We start from the raw sequence: 7,822 nt of genomic DNA on the forward strand, positions 1-7,822 counted from the left end.
CCCAACTCCCCTATCAGCCCTACTCTGTGAGTGACAGGGGGGAGCTCCTCAACCTCCTTATCCGCCCCGCTCTGTGCATGACAGGGTATGGAGCCCCAACCCCCCGATGGGCCCTGCTCTTTGCATGACAGGGGGCAGCGCCCCAACCCCCTGATTGGCCCTGCTCTGTGCGTGACAGGGGGTGGTGCCGCAACCTCCCCATCAACCCTGCCTTGAGTGTGACAGGGGGCGGTGCCCCAACCCCCCAATCAGCCCCTACCCGGAGCGTGACTGAGGGTGGCATTGCAACCTCCCAATCCGCCCTGCTCTGTGCATGACAGGGTGTGGCGCCCCAACTCCCCAATCGGCCCTGCTCTGAGCCCGACCAGGGGCTGCACCTATGGATTGGCCCTCCCTCTGCCACCCGGGAGCAGGCCTAAGCCAGCAGGGCGTTATCTCCGGAGGGGTCCCAGACTGTGAGAGGGCACAGGCCGGGCTGAGGGACCCCACCCCCCCCCGAGTGCACAAATTTTTGTGCACCGGTCCTCTAGTGTACTTTATAATGAACGATAGGATTGTTGTTGCCCCTTTCAGTCTTAAGAGATAAAGAATTCAATAGTTCCAGTTTAAGTTCTGGAAGAGTAAGTTCTCACACAATGTCGTTACCAAACCACATAGTGTGATGGCCAGCTTTGCTAGGGCCCTCAAGTTGTTAAAAATCTCTTAAGACAAAAAAGCATATCTGTGAAGTAATAATTATAATAAGGCAACCATCACTGACCTGTTTCTATATGGTGACAAAAAAACAAGAGAAAGAAAAATCTTTGGTCTAAGATAAAAACAATACCCTGGAACCCAATCTTGCTGGGTTGGGTCGGTGTTAAGGCATTGATAAATAAAGAGAAGAAAATAGTATTCACTTATTATTCACTTCATTTTTTTTCACAAATATGATCTCTTCTGACTTTTCTGTCTTTTCCCCCACAACTTGCATGAACACACACACACTCCTGTCTTCTCTTTTACCTTTAAATTCTGTCACACTATTATGCTTTGGGGACCTCATCACATTTTCTTGAGACCCCAAGTTCCTCCATTAACATTTCTGAAAGATTAGCAGTCATTAAGAACCAAATGGAAATTATATAAGATTTTTAAATCTTCTAAAATGTTTGGCTACCTGAAAAAATAACTGTGAAACTTAATAATAGGTTAGAATTTAATTCCATTATCATCAAATATGTCATACTCCATATATAAAGATTCCTAAAACAGTCTATTAAACTTATAACACACTAGTTTTGTTTTCAAATATCTTTAGAGTAAAAGAGCCAAAGTTTTATAAAAATCTTAAAGTTTAAATGATTTTATATAACTCTTATATTTTTGTTGATTTTATAATTACAAGAGTCATTTACAGTTATTCTAAAAGTAAACACTACATAATTTAGAGTTTAAGCAAAAGTAAGTTTCCAATAACCCCACTGAGATAACCAGCAATAACTCATTTCTACTTTTCCAAGTCTTCTACATATACATAGTTTCTTGCATGCTCTCTGTCTCTGTCTTCTTTTCTTTTCTTTTTTAAAGTATATTTGTATTGATTTCAGAGAGGAAGGAAGAGGGAGAGAGAGAAACATCAATGATGAGAGAGAATCATTGATCGGCTGCCTCCTACATGCCCCCCTACTGGGGATCAAGCCCACAGCCCGGGCATGTGCCCTTGACCGGAATTGAACATGGGACCCTTTAGTCCACAGGCAGATGCTCTATCCACTAAGCCAAACCAGCTAGGGCTCTGTCTTTCTTTTTCTTCCCCTCTTTGAAATACATCTTGGTGTCTCTTTATAATAGTATCTAAATTCTTTCATTTACATAGATAAGAAACTAGCTTAAGAGGTGAGCTATCGCAAGATACCCAATAAGCAGCAAACTACAAAGATATTTAGTGGTCATCTTTGCCAGTGTGGACAGGCTGTTTCCAACTCTGTTATCTATATAAAATTTTTGGAAAATATATTTAAAGGAAGTAAGGGTAGTAATCCAAATTTTAAATAAAATACCACAAAATCAAACTAAGATAATGGAGGTTTTAGTACCGGAGCAGTTCCCATATTTTTTAAATGACAGTGTTTAAAGCATTGGAGACTGATCTAGCTTCCCTGGGCTGCTGTCCTTGGCAAGTGGGTGTCCCTTAGCATTCCTCAAGTCAGCAGGCCCTTGAAATGAAGCACAATAACAAGGTTTTAATGAGTGATATAACCCTTCCCCATTCAAAAGGTAAAAGACATCTGCTTAAAAAAGCAAATAAACCACAGGAATGGGTTCAGCAACAGGCCTGGAGGATTTCAGAGATACACCCCTTGCTGATCAAAATAAAAATCACAACAGAACAATTGTTTCAACTTTACACTATGTGTTCTGAACTGTTCTACAGTCTCCAGATTAACTGGCGTGGAATCCCACCAAGCTCATGAAGAGAGAAACTCGGGACTCCGGCAACACGGTTAGTGCTTGCTGTCCTCCCAAACTAGAGGGCTCTCCCAGCAAGGACAAGGAGAGCTTGGCAGAACCACACACTCCTGGGCTTCCTTTACTGGTAGTATTTCTCGGACTTATTTTTAAATTTTAAACTGCATTTAAAAAATCAGACTCCAAGGATCTTTTCCTATTTGCTTTTGTTGTTGTTGTTGTTTTACTGAAAAATTGGTCTTTACTTATTCTCTTTATGGTATCACCCCTGCCCAGTTACATTTTATAGCTACCATCTTCCCCTGGAATCTGTGACCACTCACTTGGGTTATTAGATTACTCTGATTAGATTGTCAAACTAATCATGTGAACACTCAGGCATTTTAAGTTATGTTCCAAGGAGGTGGAAAGACAAAATTCTTTCTTTTCTGGCACAGGCTTCTTCCACCCACTGAATCCCCCTAAATCTCTTGGGCTTGCCAAGGTCCTGACCTTCCAGTCTCCACAACAGAGGGTGATGTTTGGCGGGAGAAAGACCCAGCAGATTAAGGCCTCTGTTCAACAAATATTTGCTCACCCACTCCAACCAGAGTGAAACAGTTTGCAACATGCTGCCTGCCGAGAGTAACATTTAGGGACCTAGGGGAAGCTTGTTCAGTGATGACTAAGAATTAGATACCTCATATCAAGGTAAATAGAAAGTCCAAATGCATTGTACATCATGGAAAACTAAATGAATTTACTGAACTCCCAATTTCACATGAAAACCAGCACAAGTCCCATGAAATAGAATCTGAGTGTGATTTGCCAAACAAACAAAAAAACCAAAAACAAGTTTACTCACACCCTAGCCAGTTTTGCTCAGTGGTTAGAACATGGGCCCTCAGGGTTCAATTACAGTCAAGGGCACATACCTCAGTTGCAGGCTGGATCCCCCGCCAGGATTGTGGCCAGTGGGGGAGGCAATCAATCAATGTGTCTCTCTCGCATCCTCACATCCATGTTTCTCTTTCTCTCCCCCTCCCTTTCCACTCTCTCTAAAAATCAATGAAGAAAAATATACTTGGATGAGGATTAACAAAACAAACAAATAAAAACCTTTACTCAACCTTGTGTTGTTGGGTGTTCTTAATCTAGTCTCTTAAATTCAAAAACTCTCTGGCATAAGGCATTATTGTTTTATTTGCACAGCCTGTGACCATTGAGTTTAGAAGTTTAGACTATTGAGTCTGCCCTTTCTGTCAAGAAAATTTCTGGCTGTCTTTTCCCATTTCCCACTCCCTTTCCCTATCAAGAATCATCTTCGAACCCTCACCCCTAACCCTTGGGATATCTGCAAATCTGAAAAGACAAAAAGAAAAAGGAAAACATGAAGCTGCAGGGGAAATGTCCGAATTATGTGGTCCACACTCCTTCATCTTCCTCTCCAAGACCAGAGGAAGGAAATGCGGGCCTGGGGGTGAAGGGGAGGGGATGCAGGGGGTGGGAGCGTGGGTGGCTGGGGGTGTGTGTGTGTGTGTGTGTGTGTGTGTGTGTGTGTGGTGGGGAAGGGGGGAGGCGATCTGTCTCAGCTAATTCCCCAAAGTCCTCTGCTCCTGGAGAGGTTGGATGAACAAGACCAGGGCATGTGCAGGTTGCCCTAGCATAAAGTTCCCGTTTTTATTTATTTATTTTTTTCAGTAGTAAAATCAGCTTCTTTTCCAAACCCCCAGAAGAATCCGAGGCGCCCAGCTGCTATTGCCAGTGACAAGGAGCAGGAGCGGCGCTTTCAGCTGCACGTGCCCAGCCTCACTACAGTCCAGTCGCCTAGGGAAACCCTGGCATTCCGGGGTGACTTGACAGCGATCTGGGGTGGGGAGCTGACGGTGCGGGGGAGACCCGTGCACGGCGAGCGCGGCGGCCCGGGAGGGCGGGCGGCTCCAGATCCCACAGCCCAGCGGATGGCGAGATTTACAGCACTCTCAGGCGGAGCTCTCGCCTTTCTCCCCTCTCCCTCTTCTCCCCTCTCCCCCACCCCTTTTTTTCTTTTCTTTTTCGCTTGACTACCCACGGCTGGGGCCGGGCCACCCGGGCACTTGCTGGGAGCAGCGGCGATTAGTGCCCTAATCCCTAGTCCTGATCCGAGGGGCGGGGGTCCCCAGGCCGGGCGGGGACCCGAGCAGGGAGTGGGGGACGCGGAGGCCAGCTCCCAACGTCCCGCGGGCAGGTCCGCCACAGCGGGTATCGTGGGAACCCGGGACCTCGGGACTCTGAGCAGCGGCTGTCAGTTCCCGGGTGGAGACTCCGCCAAACCGTGGCGCGCGGGAGAGGAAGGGGTGGGGTGGCTGGACTAGGGCTGTCGCGAGGACGCCGCCGAGAGTGGAACAGCGACCCCCGCCCTCCCGGGCCCTCCCAGCGCCCAGGGGCGATGCGAACCCCCTAACGCCAGGCGCGGCCTTCGGTGATGCCGGGGAGCCCCGTGCCCCGCGCCGGAGCTGGGCACCTGAGGGGCCGGGACCAGCCCTCCTGGCGAAGCGGAGGGATGCGGATGTCCCCCAAGGCTGAGAGCGGTTCAGACCGGAGCAACGTCCGGCTGGAGAAGTTGGGGGACGAGCGCTGGACGCTGGGGGCGAGGCCCGGAAAGCGCCGTGGGAAGGGGCCAAAGGCACGGTGGGAGTCAGGAATGAGGAGTCGCCTGGACTTACCGAGTGTCTCCCTCATGCTGCCCCGCGCCGTCGCCGCTCCCGCTGGCTGGCGGAACCGCGCGACCAGCCGCCTGCCGCCTCCGCGGCCCAGCACTCCCGGAGCCGCCGCCCGCCCCGCCCACCGGCCGCCCCGCCCACCGGCCGCCCCGCCCACCGGCCGCCCCGCCCACCGGCCGCCCCGCCCCGCCCGGCTGGTCACCTCCAGGCTCTGGCTCTTTGGGTGGGAGGGCTGCACCCAGACACAGAACCCAGCATGGGCCTCTGTCCTGCCTGGGTGGGTCGTGCTGAAGGCACAGGTGGGCTGGCCACCCTTTCCTGTCTTTTCCTGACACTTGGGTTTAGGCTTCTTCAACCCTGTAAGAATGTATACATGCACACACAGTTATACACAAAACACAAACATTCTCATGTACAGTCACACACAAATGCACACACTCATATACAGTCACACACAAACTCACACATACACAAAGACATGAAGTAGACACACGAACACCTCTGTATACAGCACACACAGAAACATGAAGCATGAAGAGCAAAAACAGTGATGGTGACAATAGCTTAGTGCTTGTGGTTTCCTTCTTAAAAAAAAAAAAAGGAAAATCTTAGCTGAAGGCTGGAAGAGACCTTAGAGGTCAGCTGTGACAGATGAGGAAACTGAAGCCAGGAGTAGGATTTACCTAAAGCCAAGAGTAGGAGGTCAGTGAGGCACTCTGACCAGAATGAGCATTTACAGTCTCCCAACCACTCCAAGTTTCTCCTGCAGCAAAAATTAGACTGGTGCCAGGTCTGTTAAGAGGCAAAAGTCCTTGCACTTTGGAGAGCAGAAAAAAAGACATAATATGTACAACTTTGCTGACAAGTTGGGGGTAAGGACAGGATGTTGGCTAAGTCAAGTCCATGGAGGCAAAAATGGATAGCAAAGCAGACTGGAGTCCCTACAGAGCAAACTTTTAGAAAAACATTTAACCACACCATGGATTTAGGGCTGTGCTTGCTGCCATAATACCAATAAAGCAATAATACCTAAAGTTGTTTTCACTGTCACCTTTGTCTTAACCCCTCATATGTGTTATTTTCTTTTAATCTTCACACATTTCTCTGTGGTGGGTGGAAACTGGGACTCAGGGAAGCACATAATTACCATGTTGCAGAATCTGGCCCAAGACCCTTGTTCTGAACCCTAACTATGAAGAGTGTACAGTCTAAGAGGGCAAACAAACCAAACACACTAGAGCTGGGGAGGAAAAAAGTATAATCAGGTGCCATGCTGCGAATTAGCTATAGTGTGTCTGAGGAGCCCAGGCGGGAAGACGGCAGTGGACGGCATGCGCCCAATTTGAGGGCTTCTTCCAGACGTGTTGCTTTACTTGTGGTGGCCTCGGATTCCTATGGAATAAAATGGGGATAATGATGATGCTAACTTCCTAGGAAAGCCATGAGAATTAAATGAAATAATGTCAAGCCCTCAGCACAGTATGGCAATTGTAGGAATGAAGGAAATGTTAGCTGCTGCCACTAATACTTGTACTAATAGTGCCCTGTCGGCTGGAGCCACCAGGGAAGGCTTGATGGGAAGCACCTTAAAGGGTTGTGGTTAGGCAGAGACAAAGGGTATCATCTCCAGGCTGGAGGATTACAATGAGGAGAAAAAAAAGGTGTGTGGGGGGGAGGATTCTACAGCTTTTCCAGGAAATCGCAGTTATTAACAATGGTGACATTACTTCTTTTCATAAAACATCTTTTGGGGATAAATTGTTTCAATGTCATACAATTCCCGTTTGTCCTCGATGAAATAGCATTTTGTGGAGCACCTATATGTTCCCAGCACAATGCAGACACATATGGAGCCAAATGTTTCCGCAAGATCGTTAATCAGCCAGCAAATTGTGATTAGGATGCGTGTTTTCCCCATAGAACAATGTTATATTGTTGGCTTTCTGGGTCACCTCACAGAAGTTTTATAATGTAACTGAAATACTATATAGTTGCAGTAGAAAACAACATTGAAGCAATGCTAGGAACAAGTGAAAGCACCCCAAAATAAAGCTTAAGAAGAAACTGTGTTTTAGTAGAATGGCTGGTAAGGAAGGTTAGGAGATTGAAATACCAGATTCTGAAAAAGACAACTTCACAATTTTAAAGATTTATGTGGTTTCCTGACACTGGCTCTTTATCATGAAGCCCTCATTTCAAAATGTTTAGTTTCTTTCTTCAGTTCTGATATATCACTAGCCCTGCTCTAAGGCTCTCCAGCCACGATGAAGGCCATTTCAAGCGAAGAGCAGAATGGGAAAAAATGAGGATAGAAGGAGGTGGTGGTGCTGGGCAACAAGTAGAAAGGTGGGAGATTTTCTGAAGATTTGGGAGTAGAATTATGAAGAGGAAGGGGGACAAGGTTGAAAAGATACATGAGTAAGAGTGGGTGACTGCATTATAATGGAAGAAGACAGAGGTGAAGGGGAGTGTGATGCTTCCCCAAAGGAAGATAAAAGTTGGTGAGGAAATCCATGGGGCCATTTCCCACACAAATCACTAGTACATAGACATGAGATGGTGGACATGAGACATGAGAAACCAGCCGTGTGTGTGTGTGTATGTGTGTGTGTGTGTGTGTGTGTGTAAAATCTTACGTCTTTTATATGTACACACATATACAAATATACATATGTATATTCTTATTATGT

The 7,822-nt window shown here is 47.2% G+C and overlaps 1 protein-coding gene across 3 annotated transcripts in view; it reads right to left on the reverse strand.

Moving 5' to 3' along the window:
• JCAD (junctional cadherin 5 associated) overlaps window positions 1–5,247 on the reverse strand; it is a 52,846-nt gene extending 47,599 nt beyond the window's left edge. For all 3 annotated transcript variants that reach the window (XR_004974301.1, XM_036351783.1, XM_036351772.1), the window contains exon 1: window positions 5,136–5,247. The gene's annotated coding sequence lies outside the window, so the exon portion shown is untranslated. The remainder of the gene's footprint in view (window positions 1–5,135) is intronic.
• Between the last annotated feature and the right edge of the window lie 2,575 nt (window positions 5,248–7,822).

Source organism: Myotis myotis, unplaced genomic scaffold (genome assembly GCF_014108235.1).
Source record: "Myotis myotis isolate mMyoMyo1 unplaced genomic scaffold, mMyoMyo1.p scaffold_m19_p_1, whole genome shotgun sequence".
NCBI classification, from domain to species: Eukaryota; Metazoa; Chordata; class Mammalia; order Chiroptera; family Vespertilionidae; genus Myotis; species Myotis myotis.